A 13,032-nucleotide genomic window follows, 5' to 3' on the forward strand; every position below is an offset into this window, starting at 1 on the left:
GAATACATGTGGGAAAACAAACATAAAATATAAGACAAAACTAAACTAAATTGAACTCTCGTGAGATCACGTCCAGTCGCCATAATAAGGCGACTGTGTAGGCTAAGGGAGGGGTTAGCGGCATAACTCCCACCCACTGCCATACTTATTCACTTTAAACCAAAGAATATAAGGACATCTTGATAACATAATAACAGATGTATGCACTTCTGTACAAACGGATCCTGAAGAGCAAATTGGCGGAACACAAGTGCTCCAACATAAAAAGAAACAAAGAAACCCAGAACTATTACTTCTAACATGAAAACTAGACCAGCGGCTCATGTAGCTTATCCAGCTTTAAAAAACTAATCCCACAGGCCAGTATAACATAAACAGTCATATCCAGGGGGGCGCCAGGCACAGTTCCCAAAAAAGAAAGAGAGCAACTAATTGAGCCTAGCAGGGAATCATTGAAAAGCTTCAAAACACACACATTACTTTCGCTATGCCCAGCGCCCCCCATCTCAACAGACTATGGCCCTTTATGTATGGGATAAAGCCTTTATCTGAAGAGTCACTGGAGTCGTAACATTGTTACCATAACGGTAAGGTATCCGTCACAGAGCCAGCATCCTCATTTCACCGACGACCAGTCCTGCTGAAGACGTCGGGGGGAGGAGCCCTCCGTGGGTTCCGTGATATTCCATGATTTAAGCAGCTTTTCTCCTTCATCTGCAGTGGAGACAGAGACAGTGGAGCCATCCCGGTGGATCAGCAGCTTTGTGGGGAAACCCCATCTGTATGGGATATCAGCCTTTCTGAGGGCCGTAGTGATCTGGTGAAATGATCGCCGCTTATAAAGAGTGGCCGCAGATAGATCCCCAAAGAGTTGAAGTCCTTGTAGGGCTGAAGATGTATCAGACGTCGGTCTGGATGCTTTCAGTAAGGCCTCTTTAACATGGAAGTAGTGCATCTTCATGAGGACGTCTCTCGGTGCATCTCCTGGGGCCGCTCTGGCCTTCGGTAGCCGGTGTATTCGGTCAATAATGAGGTCTGTAGATGTAAACTGAGGCATCAGGGCCTTAAAAATGGTCACCGTGTAATCGTGCAAACTACTGTGTGACACCGATTCGGGGACTCCGCGTAGTTTAAGATTGCTGCGACGCGATCTATCTTCCAGATCCGTGACCTTGTCCCGTAGAAGCTTCACCTCTGCCTCCAATGCATCATGAGAGTCCAGTAGGTTGTTATGGGACCCCACGACTTCTTCCATTTTAGTTTCCAAGTGGTCCGTACGGCCACCCAGATCATCTATAGATTGTTGGCACGCCGTTAAGGTGGTACGGAACTCAGCTGCAACTTCCTCTTTAAAGCGGGTCAAAAGCAACTTCATAGTGCCCACCGTGAGGGCCTCCCCGTCTCCAACCTTATCCAAGGTCGTGGCTGACGGATGCACCTCCAGTGACGGAGGGGTCTGGGGGACTGCCCCTGCTGTAGAGGGCCCGGTGACTTTAGGGCCCGGCATTTTCGGGGATGATTTGAAAAAAGAAAGCTGCTGTGCAGGTTTTGACGGTTTGCTGCGCCTAGTGGGCATGGTAAAGCCCAGATGAAGATAGCTTAATATATCCAAACACTGAGGATGGAGAAACCGGGAGGCTCCACTTTTCCAGAAGCTAACAAGACATCACGTGGATAATGGCAGAGGTGGGAGAAATCTCTTGGTTTACATCGGTATGAGCGGCGCAGACAGGGCCATTGTGCTAGTTGCCCTCACTTTAAACATTGAATTCCTGGCCGTCCCAGGAGCAGGGTCAGGGGGTGTACTCCCCTCGTCAGGAAAGATTCAAACCAAGATAGGTATGAAGCGGTAGCGGTAGGGACAGGAGTCGCTTCCTTTTTATTTACCCCTTTTCTGCTTTGGTGTGTTAGGCCTCTATGTTGCAGCCCCGTGAAGGCTGATGGTTGTGGGGGGTCAAGCCGATCCTCAGGCCGTGGGAGGCCACTCCGGAAAGCAAGAGTGTCCCAGAGCTCCCAGTCGTGGGCAAGGGTATCTGCAGGGGGGGGGGGACTCTCCACCACCCACCAAAGGGCAGCACTCACTCCAGGGCACGGACAGGTGGTGTAGGCAGGTTAAATGTTTGCAGGGAGTGCACCTGCAACAATCTTCGTCTCTCAGAGCCCCAGTCAGTCTGATGTCGGAGGGAGGGAAGGCGCCCGCAGCGGCGCCAGGCGGACGCCGGCCAAAGCTTATGGGGAGGGAGGAGAGGCCCGCCGTCCGCTCGTCCGAGCCGGGTCTGAAGTTCACACTCACCCGGGGGGCCGTCAGCCGTCTCCTCCTTGCTGCAGCCGGATCGCCTCTCCAGCTCCCGGCACCCAAGATGGCCGCCGCTCGCGTAGCGGAGCTCGTCGAGCAGCTCCGATCCGGGACTCACTCCCCCTCGTCTCCCGGCGAGGGACACTGGTGGGTTGCAGGGGATCCTCCAAGGGGGGTAGGGGTCGCGCGGGTCCTCCAGGCGTCTCGGTAAGGCGTCTCGGTAAGGCAGCCGCCCAGCCGACGGATGTAGTCTGAAATTGAGGTCCCGGCTTCGGGGCAGGGAGTAGGCCGCAATCCGCGGGAGCCAGAAAACCGGCTCCCCGATTCCGCAGCTCCACTTCCCCGCTCTCTCACTACTCCTGCACCGCAGCTGAGTGTCACAGGGTCGAACTTGGGACGTGGGGAAGGTATTATTCTATATTTAGCTCCCAGGTCCCTGGGAGCTCACAGAAATAGCTGCCTGCTCACTCAGCATCCAGGCCACGCCCCAAACGTATGGTTTTTAATGAAATATCTACATAGGTGTATAGATGCCCATTTCCAGCAACCATCACTCCAGTGTTCTAATGGTACATTGTGTTTGCTAATCGCGGTAGAAGACTAATGGATGATTAGAAAACCCTTGTGCAGTTATGTTAGCACAGCTGAAAATGGGTTTGCTCGTTAGAGAAGCTATAACACTGGGCTATCTTTGAGTTAGTTGAGTGTCTGGAGCATCACATTTGTGGGTTTGATTATACTCTCAAAGTGGCAAAAAAAAAGAGAGCTTTCATGTGAAACTCGACAGTCTTTTCTTGTTCTTAGAAATGAAGGCTATTCCATGCGAGAACTTGCTGAGAAACTGAACATTTCCTACAATGGTGTGTACTACTCCCTTCAGGGAACAGCACAAACAGGCTCTAACCAGAGTAGAAAGAGAAGTGGGAGGCCCCGGTGCACAACTGAGCAAGAAGACAAGTACATTAGAGTCTCTAGTATGATAAATAGATGCCTCACAGGTCCTCAACTGACAGCTTCATTAAATGGTACCCACAAAACGCCATTGTCAATGTTTACAGTGAAGAGGCGACTCCGGGATGCTGGCCTTCTAGGCAGAGTGGCAAAGAAAACGCCAATAAAAGGAAAAGATTAATATGGGCAAAAGAACACAGACGTTGGACAGAGGATGAAAAGACAACAAAGAAGTCCCGCACCAGCTTAATTGGATATTAGATAATATTGCTCAGCAATTTCTCTCTTGATCTCGCCTTTATCAGGAGATCGTCCAAGTATGGGATAATTGTGACTCCTTGCTTGCGCAAGACCACCATAATTTCCGCCATTATCTTGGTGAAAATCCTTGGGTCCGTGGAAAGCCCAAACGGCAACATCTGAAATTGGTAATGACAATCCTGTACAGCGAATCTCGGGTACTCCTGATGGGAAGGATATATGGGGACATGAAGGTAAGCATCCTTTATGTCCAGTGACACCATAAACTCCCCCTCCTCCATGTTGGCTATTATCGCCCTGAGCGATTCCATCTTGAATTTGAATCTTTTCATGTACAGGTTTAGGGATTTAGATTCAAAATAGGTCTGACTGAACCATCTGGTTTCGGGACCACAAAGAGGGTTGAGTAGTACCCTCTTCCCTGCTGGTTCAAGGGAACCCTGATAATTACTTACTGTTGACACAGCGTTTGAATTGCAGCTAACACTACCTTCCGTTTTGGGGTAGAAGCTGGTAAGGCCGACTTGAAAAATCGGCGCGGGGGCACCTCTTCGAATTCCAGTTTGTAGCCTTGGGAAACTATTTCCAATGCCCAAGGATTCACGTCTGACCTGACCCAGACCTGGCTGAACAGTCGAAGACGAGCCCCCACCGGTGCGTACTCCCGCAGGGGAGCCCCAGCGTCATGCAGTGGGTTTTGTAGAAGCCGGGGAGGACTTCTGTTCCTGGGTACCTGGCGAAGCAGGTGTTCTTTTCCCTCTGCCCTTACCTCTGGCAAGGTAGGAGGATCCCCGACCTCTTCTGGACTTTTGCGACCGAAAGGACTGCATCTGATATAGTGGTGTTTTCTTCTGCTGTTGGGGAATAAACGGTAAAAAATTAGATTTACCTGCGGTAGCTGTGGAAACCAGGTCCGCCAGCCCATCCCCAAACAACACGTCACCCTTATAGGGTAGAACCTCCATATGCTTTTTCGAATCCGCATCACCCGTCCATTGGCGGGTCCATAAGGATCTTCTCGCTGGCTCTGGAAGCCAGTAATCCAATCTCCCTTTAAGCGTCTCTCATATACAAGACTGCGTCTTTGATATGGGCTAGAATTAACAAAACAGTATCTCTATCCATGGTATCAATGTCAGCTGTCAGATTATCTGTCCAGGCTGAGATTGCGCTACATACCCATGCCGACGCAATTGTTGGTCTTAGCAAAGCTCCAGTATGCGAATAAATAGACTTTAAAGTAGTCTCCTGCCTGCAATCCGCAGGATCCTTGAGGGCCGCTGTGTCTGGAGACGGTAGCGCCACTTTCTGTGACAGGTGCGTTTAAAGCCTTGTCCACAGTGGGAGGGGATTCCCAACGTACCCTGTCCTGTGTAGGGAAGGGGTATGCCATATTAATTCTTTTGGGGATCTGCGGTCTCCCAAGCTTTTTCAAAAAACTCATTAAGTTTATGAGATGGGGGAAAATGTATAATCTGTTTCTTTCCCTTAAACATGTGTACCCTCGTGTCAGGAACATAGGGTTTATCAGCAATATGCAACACATCTCTTATTGCTATAATCATACACTGAATGCTCTGTCACCTTAGGGTGCAATTTAGCTTCATCAGAGTCCGTGTCGGTAGTTGTGTCCACAATTTGTGCTAAGGGACGCTTTTGAGACCCTGACGGGTCCTGTGAGTCGGTCCAATTTGAGGATTGACCCCCTGATGCGTCCCCTGATTCAGCCTTATCAAGCCTTTTATGTAAAGATGCCACACTTGCTTTCAACATATGCCACATGTCCATCCATTCCTGAGTCGGCACAACCGACGGGGACACACCACTCATCTGCTCCACCTCCTCCTTGGAGAAGCCTTCCGCTTCAGACATGTCGACACACACGTACAGCCCCCCCCCCCCCCACACACACACACAGGGATATACCTATAAGGGGACAAAACCCCAACCAGGCCCTTAGGAGAAACAGAGAGAGAGTATGCCAGCGCCCAAATGACACTGGAAAAAACCAGACAGCGCTTTTCTATATTATAACTATCCAATTTCCCACTCACTGCGTTACCAATGTGCCCCTCCTTTCTTTTTCCAGCCTCTGAAGCGTTCAGCAGGGGAGAGTCCGGGGAGCCAGTGTGTGTCATGCAGCTCTGTGGAGAAAATGGCGCTGGTTAGTGCAGAGGGATCAAGCTCCGCCCCCCCCCCCCCCCCAGCGGCGGGCTTCGGTCCCTGTACAATTTTCATAAAATGGCGGGGGATCGTCTATTTGCTGCCTCCGCAGCCTAATTAGACCCTTTATTGCCTAAAACGTGGATTATTGCTGCCCAGGGCGACCCCCCCTGCACCCATCAGTGCTGCCTCTGTGTGTTGTGTATGGGAGCAATGGCGCCCAGCTTACCGCTGCGTGCCTTACCTCATGAAGATCTGAAGTCTTCTACTGCCTGAGATGTCTTCTTGTTTCTCATACTCACCCGGCTTCTATCTTCCGGCATCTGTGAGGAGGACGGTGGCTCGGCTCTGGGACGAACCCCAGGGTGAGACCTGTGTTACGACTACATCTGGAGCTAATGGTGTCCAGTAGCCTAAGAAGCAGAGCCCATCAGTTAAGCAGGTCTGCTTCTCTCTCCTCAGTCCCACGATGCAGGGAGCCTGTTGCCAACAGGACTCCCTGAAAATAAAAAACCTAACAAAATTATTTTTCCACAGAAAACTCAGGAGCGCTCTCTGCAGTGCACTCATTCTCCTCTGGGCACAGAATCTAACTGAGGTCTGGAGGAGGGGCATAGAGGGAGGATCCAGTGCACACCCATACTAAAAGTTCTTTTTAGGTGCCTATGTCTCCTGCGGAGCCCGTCTATAGCCCATGGTCCTTACGGAGTCCCCAGCATCCTCTAGGACGTAAGAGAAAAAGTGTTATTGGCAGATGAATTGAAGCTTGAGGTGTTTGGATCACACAGAAGAACATTTGTGAGACTCTGAACAAGTGAAAAGATGCTGGAAGAGTGCCTGACGCCATCTGTCAAGCATGGTGGAGGTAATGTGATGGTCTGGAGCTGCTTTGGTGCTGGTAAAGTGGGAGATTTGTACAAGGTAAAAGGGATTATGAATAAGGAAGGCTATCACTCCATTTTGCAATGTCATGCCATACCCTGTGGACAGCGCTTGACTGGAGCCAGTTTCCTCCTACAACAGGACAATGACCCAAAGCACACCTCCAAGTAATGCAAGACCTATTTATGGAAGATATACAAACAAATATTTGTGGTAACAGACTGTGCGCTATTAGCAGCCGTGTCCTGTTGGTAATAAAGTGTCACCAACATGTCAATCAACAAGGAAAAAGGCAATTTTACCATACAAGTCAGAGCGCTTCAATTTTATAAATGAATCATTACGTATGTCGATTCCGTTTACTTGGATATCACTGTAAGACAACATAAAAATGACAAAGGCATGTAATGAACTGGTCTAGGCGTCCCCAGGAACCGTCATACAGGCAAGTGAGCGATCCACGTGTCCTCCCGTTTCCTCCACCAACGCGTTTCGATAGCTCTAGGCTCTTTTTCAAGGTGTAGGAGGTTGTTGTGCTGTGGGAATATTTATACTCCACTTGATGAACTCCAATTGGTAAACTTGTGTAAAACCTAATACCAGACAAAGACCTACTACTTTCTATGAACCCCATACCCAGTAATGAAAATCCTGTCCGAAAAAGTCCATTCCAGTGTGTCCATTCCCACCCGCAAGGACAGGTTCTAATTTACTGGGTGAAACAGTGTCCGACATTTGTTCCGCTTCCGGCGGAAGGAGGTCAGCGGCATCTCTATCCAATTGTCGAAGGACGTATCCATTAAGGACTTCATTACTTGTCATTCAGTAAATATTATCTATTGTATTAGGTGCAGTTGTGATAAATTTTATATAGGTCGGACCAGTAAGGCTCTAAAGATTAGAATGGGTGAACACCAACGTAATATAAGAAAAGGCTTGGAAGCACTTTGCGCCAGGTAGAGCGCGTTCTACACATTGCGCCAGGTAGAGCGTGTTCTACGCATTGCACCAGGTAGAGCACGTTATACACATTGCAGCAGGTAGAGCACGTTATACACACTGCACCAGGTAGAGCACGTTATACACACTGCACCAGGTAGAGCACGTTATACACATTGCGCCAGGTAGAGCACTTATATGATTAAAAAAACAGGACAATAAATGATTCTAAACACATTAGTAAATAATGCATTTTATATATGTAATGGGTTTATGGTGCTGCTATAATAGAAGCCCCAGACTGGATTTAGGGGTCATTCCGAGTTGATCGCTCGCTGCAGTTTTTCGCAGCACAGTGAACAGATTACTACTGCGCATGTGTATGCACCCCAATGCTCAGGCGGGTCGTACAGGTACAAAGCGAATCGTTGCTGTGCGATGGATTTAACGAAGAATCCATTCGCAATGCCGGTCGCAAGGTGATTGACAGGAAGAGGGCGTTTGTGGGTGGCAATTGACAGTTTTCTGGGTGTGTTTGGGAAAACGCAGGGGTGTCCAGGCGTTTGCAGGGCGGGTGTCTGACGTCCATTCCGGCTCTAAAAAGACAGAAATGATCGCAGCGGCTGAGTAAGTCCAGAGCTGCTTAGAAACTGCACAAAATGTTTTGGCAACGCTCCGCCGCACAAGCGATCGCACACTGCAAAGTGAATATACACTCCCCTATAGGCAGCGACTATCTGATCGCTGCACTGCAAAAAATAGCTAGCGAGCTATCAACTCGGAATAAGGGCCTTAGACGCTACAAAAGTGTTACAGGGGGAGCGAGAGGGTGACAATGCTGCTGGGCTGTTATCATACCGGAGGTATGCATTCAGGATCCCGGCAGCCGTAATACCGACGCCAGAATCCCGACAGCCGCCAGAATACCGATGCCGGCATCCCGAGGAGATAAGGAGATCGACTACGATATCCTGACAGTCAGGATCCTGAAGGTAAGTAGGCACTGCCGCCACAGGTTTAGCGTGCGGAAGGGGGGGGTAGGTTTAGGCACACCCAGGGGGGGGTTAGGGTATGGGGTGGGGGAGGTTAGGGTTAGGCTGCAGAGAGGGGGAATAAGGTTAGGTGCTAAGGGGGGGAGGTTAGAGTTAGGCTGTGGGTAAGGGGGGGGTTAGGTTTAGGTTGTAGGTAAGGGGGGGGTTAGGTTTAGGTTGTAGGTAAGGGGGGGGTTAGGTTTAGGTTGTGGGTAAGGGGGGGTTAGGGTTAGGCTGTGGGTAAGGGGGTGGTTAGGCACTGCTGGGGGAGGTTAGAGTTAGGCTGTGGGTAAGGGAGGTTAGGGTTAGGCACTGCTGGGGGGAGGTTAGGGTTAAGCTGTGGGTAAGGGGGGGTTAGGTTTAGGCACTGCTGGGGGGAGGTTAGGGTTAGGCGGTGGGTAAGGGGGGTTAGGGTTAGACAGTGGGTAAGGGGGGTTAAGTTTAAGTACTGCTGGGGGAAGTTAGGGTTAGGCTGTGGGTAAGGGGGGTTAGGGTTACGCACTGCTGGGGGGAGGTTAGGTTTAGACTGTGGGTAAGGGGTTAGGGTTACGCAGTGCTGGGGGGAGGTTAGAGTTAGGCTGTGGGTAAGGGGGGTTAGGTTTAGGCACTGCTAGGGGGAGGTTAGGGTTAGGCTGTGGTTAAGGGGGGTTAGGTTTAGGCACTGCTGGGTGAAGGTTAGCGTTAGGCTGTGGGTTACGGGGTTAATTTTAGGCTGTGGGTAAGGGGGGTGGTTAGGCACTGCTGGGGGGGGAGAGGTTAGGGTTAGGCTGTGGGTAAGGGGGGGTGGTTAGGTTTAGGCACTGCTGGTGGAAGGTTAGGTTTAGGCTGTGGGTAAGGGGGGGTTAGGGTTAGGCACTGCTGGGGGGAGGTTAGGGTGTGGGTAAGGGAGGGTTAGGTTTAGGCACTGCTGGGGGGAGGTTAGGATTAGGCTGTGGGTAAGGGGGGTTAGGTTTAGGCACTGCTGGGGGGAGGGTAGGTTTAGGCCGTGGGTAAGGGGTGTGGTTAGGTTTAGGCACTGCTGGGGGTAGGTTAGGGTTAGGCTGTGGGTAAGGGGGGTGGTTAGGCACTGCTGGGGGGAGGTTAGGATTTGGCTGTGGGTAAGGGGGGGAGGTTAGGGTTAGGCTGTGGGTAAGGGGGGTTAGGTTTTGGCACTGCCGAGGGGAGGTTAGGGTTAGACTGTGGGTAAGGGAGGTCAGGTTTAGGCACTGCTGGGGGGAGGTTAGGGTTAGGCTGTGGGTAAGTTTGGGCCATGCTGGGGGTAGGTTAGGTTTAGGCTGTGGGTAAGGGGGTTAGGTTTAGGCACTGCTGGGGGGAGGTTAGGTTTAGGCACTGCTGGGGGGAGGTTAGGGTTAGGCGTCAGCAGTGCTGCGATTTAGGATGCCGGTGTGTTTTCTCATTTCTAGCCTTATATGATGTAGCCCTGGCTCAGATCACTTGTATATATGCTTATGATGGAAGCAGACGTTTTAGGCAGCTTGACAGGATTATCCCAGAAGTAGCGGGTGTACCACAGGTAGCAGCAGTGCCTGCACAATTGATTCATGCTATATTCTTGTAGATCCTTAGATTGGTCTAGTTGTGAATGGTGCTGGGAATATCAGGGAAACTTACTGTAGTGGATGCCTGAACCAACCACTGAGGTCGGCTACAAGCCCATGACACTCCCAGAAGACACACAAGGCATGCAAGGAAAGCCACCACCCAAGTTCAGCCACCCGCTCCAAGGCTACTTACCCTACCCCACAGCACTTACGCTGTCACCGGCACTCACCTCCCGCCCGCAGCACAGCGTAGAGCAGCCGTAGAGCCGTCTTCACTCTCGGCCCGGCCCCCGTGTGAAGCCGCGGCTGCATGTGACCAGAAGGGGGAGGCACCGCCAGAGGACTGGTAGTGGTAAGGCTCCACCTCTTTACAGGCACGAAGCGCAGTCGATTGAGAGCCAGGAATTGGCTGCAGCGGAGCGCGTCCTCGGGGACCCACACGTTTTTTTAAAAGTGAGTCTCCGTCCTCTGATCTGGGTAAAATATGCGCTATAGCGCGTATTTGCGAACACTGTATGTATGTGTGTGTAACTATATCGGTATGTATGTATGTATGTATGTGTGTGTGTGTGTGTGTGTATATATATATATATATATATATAGGCACTGCAGTGTTATATTTAAGCAACAATGTGTATTTGAGTTGTATTTAAAGTGAAATGCACTTACTTGGTTGTGTGTCCCAGGAGGGGGGAATCCATTACTGTGCAGGCTGTTGGATTCACCTAGTACTTTTCCCCCAGAATGGAATGCCTTCCTCTCTAGCCTCCCACATGGAAGTATCATGGAGCAAGAGAGGAACAGCTCAGCTTTAAAACAAGCCAAGTGGTTTTCTGGAGCTCCATAGGGATCACGTAGGCTGCCCATCTCTGGAGCCCAAGTTTAGGCTGGAGATGGTGAGCTGAGTAACCGGGCAGATTCCTGGAAGTAGTTTAGATGGGAAAACTTCCCCCAGCCTAGACTGAGCGTCACCAGGGCAGATACCAATCCTCCAGGATGGGACTGTCAAAGGAGAGTGACTACTCCCCACCATCCATAGAGGACAATGTTAGCTGTGCATGTGGCCAAGGTCATGCACATCACATGGGTAAACAATGATTGGTTGAGAACAGCACGGTGGACTTACCACCTGTGGTATGTGTATTGGCGTAAGATAAAAAGAGGAGGCCTGTGAGCCTCCAGAGGTATTATACCATTTTCACTCTGCTGTAAACATCTTGCTGTATTGCTGTTGCCCCTAGCAATACGGAAGAGTCTTTTTTAAGACTGGCTGAATAAACATCTGCCTCAAGATGACCGCTTCATGTTGTGACCTGCAGCGCTGTGCCAAACATAGTTCCGTTTTCCGACTGTCCAGGGTGCACTCAGCGCCTGCAAGCTCCGCCTCCCGCCAGCTACTGTGCAGAGGCCTAGTCCAGCGACTAGTGGTTAGACAGCGTGTCGACGCATACAGAGCAGTACCATGGTTCCAGACTCCATGGCAACAAGGAGTCTGGTGGTGGCAGTGCAGTATCCGCCACCTGCGCTGTGGGTTGTGTCAGTAGTAGGCGGTTACTCACAGTAAGTGGGAATCCCCTAATTGGCCAGATCCCGTGTGACTTAAACATCCATTCTGTGACTGGGGCGGGATGTGAGGCAGGGCTAGGGCTTTCATACAGAACCGTCCAGTCACAGAAATTGCTGGCATAGCGGTGGGATAATCCTAGGTGGCTTTTTGGTCACCTGATTAGAGAAGCTGGGTTATTCAGGAGAGGAGTAACTGCAGCGCAGGAGAACGCACAAGATGGCGGACTTCAGCGGAATGTCCAAGGACGATCTGGAGATCATGTATCAGGAGAAAGGGTGTGGATATCCCTTTCAACGTGTCCAGAAGCATCATGAGGGCAGCACTCGTGAGCTTGGAGGAGTCCCGCCAAGCGGAGGCAGAGGGTGCTAAGGGTGTTGGCAGTGAAGAGGGCGGCCTACCAGTGGACGTTCATACAGAACCGGTGAGACCCACAAGCGCCACCCTCTCTACTAGCAGCAGCTATGTTTCATACCTAGAAGGGCCAGAGGTCCAACGTCCCAGGTGGGGCGACACGGATACCTTAGCAGATCGGCTAGTGGAATTCGGAGAAAGGGCAACGGAGCAAGAGTGCGTGATCATCACCTCACTTCCCAATATCACTGCCGGGCTCCGGTGACTGTGCACAGCCCGCTCTGTCCCCAGCAGTAGCGGAAGACCCAGTGCTCCCACCTGAGGCAAAAGCGCCTCCAAGTCAGCTATCCGGAGCGTGCAGGAAAGACTGGGTGCACTTAGCCCCAGAATACAGCCCGTGGCTTCAGCTGGGTCACTAGGCTGCAGCAGTGAACGGTGCCCAGAGTGAGTGGAGTGAGCGGCTTTAGGGCAGTAGGAGTGGGGGTCTGGTCCCAGTGGTGGCTGAGAGCTATCAGGTAGGGTAGATATGAAGCCACGTAGTAATGAAAGCTCCAGAAAGCATGTCTGGATGGACTCGGGCCCCTCTTATTTATTATTTAAACAGGTGTGATGGGTGTGGTACATCCCTGCAAAGACAGATCCAATCTCTTTCTCATCAGACTCTGATGTCTTCCCTGCACTCTCACTCAGATGTTCACTGCTGCCAGTAGCACACGTATGAGAAGCAGAAGTATGGCGGCAGCTGTATAGATTCTGATATGTAATTCTCTGTATCGTACTTACTGTACTCACATCATCCTTATTACTAGTGAGAATATAGAGGTAAGACACTGATGATGGGGGTGTAACAGTGGATTATGACCCAGCAGATGATGATGATTGCAGTGTATTATATGGTGTATTGCATGTAAAGTACCTTGTACCACACCTACTCTGCTGTAGCAATATACCTTATATAAGGGTGAGTAACACATATACAGGCTTACCAGCGTATGAGCACACACATAAAGGAATGCTACCTTACCAATGCTTCCAGGAGTAACGTTAGGA

General features: G+C 50.7%; 1 protein-coding gene across 4 annotated transcripts in view; it reads left to right on the forward strand.

Annotated features, from left to right (window-relative positions):
- The window catches only part of LOC134984856 (oocyte zinc finger protein XlCOF6-like), a 96,348-nt gene that overhangs the window by 59,572 nt on the left and 23,744 nt on the right, over positions 1-13,032 (forward strand). The window lies entirely within an intron of this gene.

This window comes from Pseudophryne corroboree, assembly GCF_028390025.1.
Source record: "Pseudophryne corroboree isolate aPseCor3 chromosome 3 unlocalized genomic scaffold, aPseCor3.hap2 SUPER_3_unloc_89, whole genome shotgun sequence".
NCBI classification, from domain to species: Eukaryota; Metazoa; Chordata; class Amphibia; order Anura; family Myobatrachidae; genus Pseudophryne; species Pseudophryne corroboree.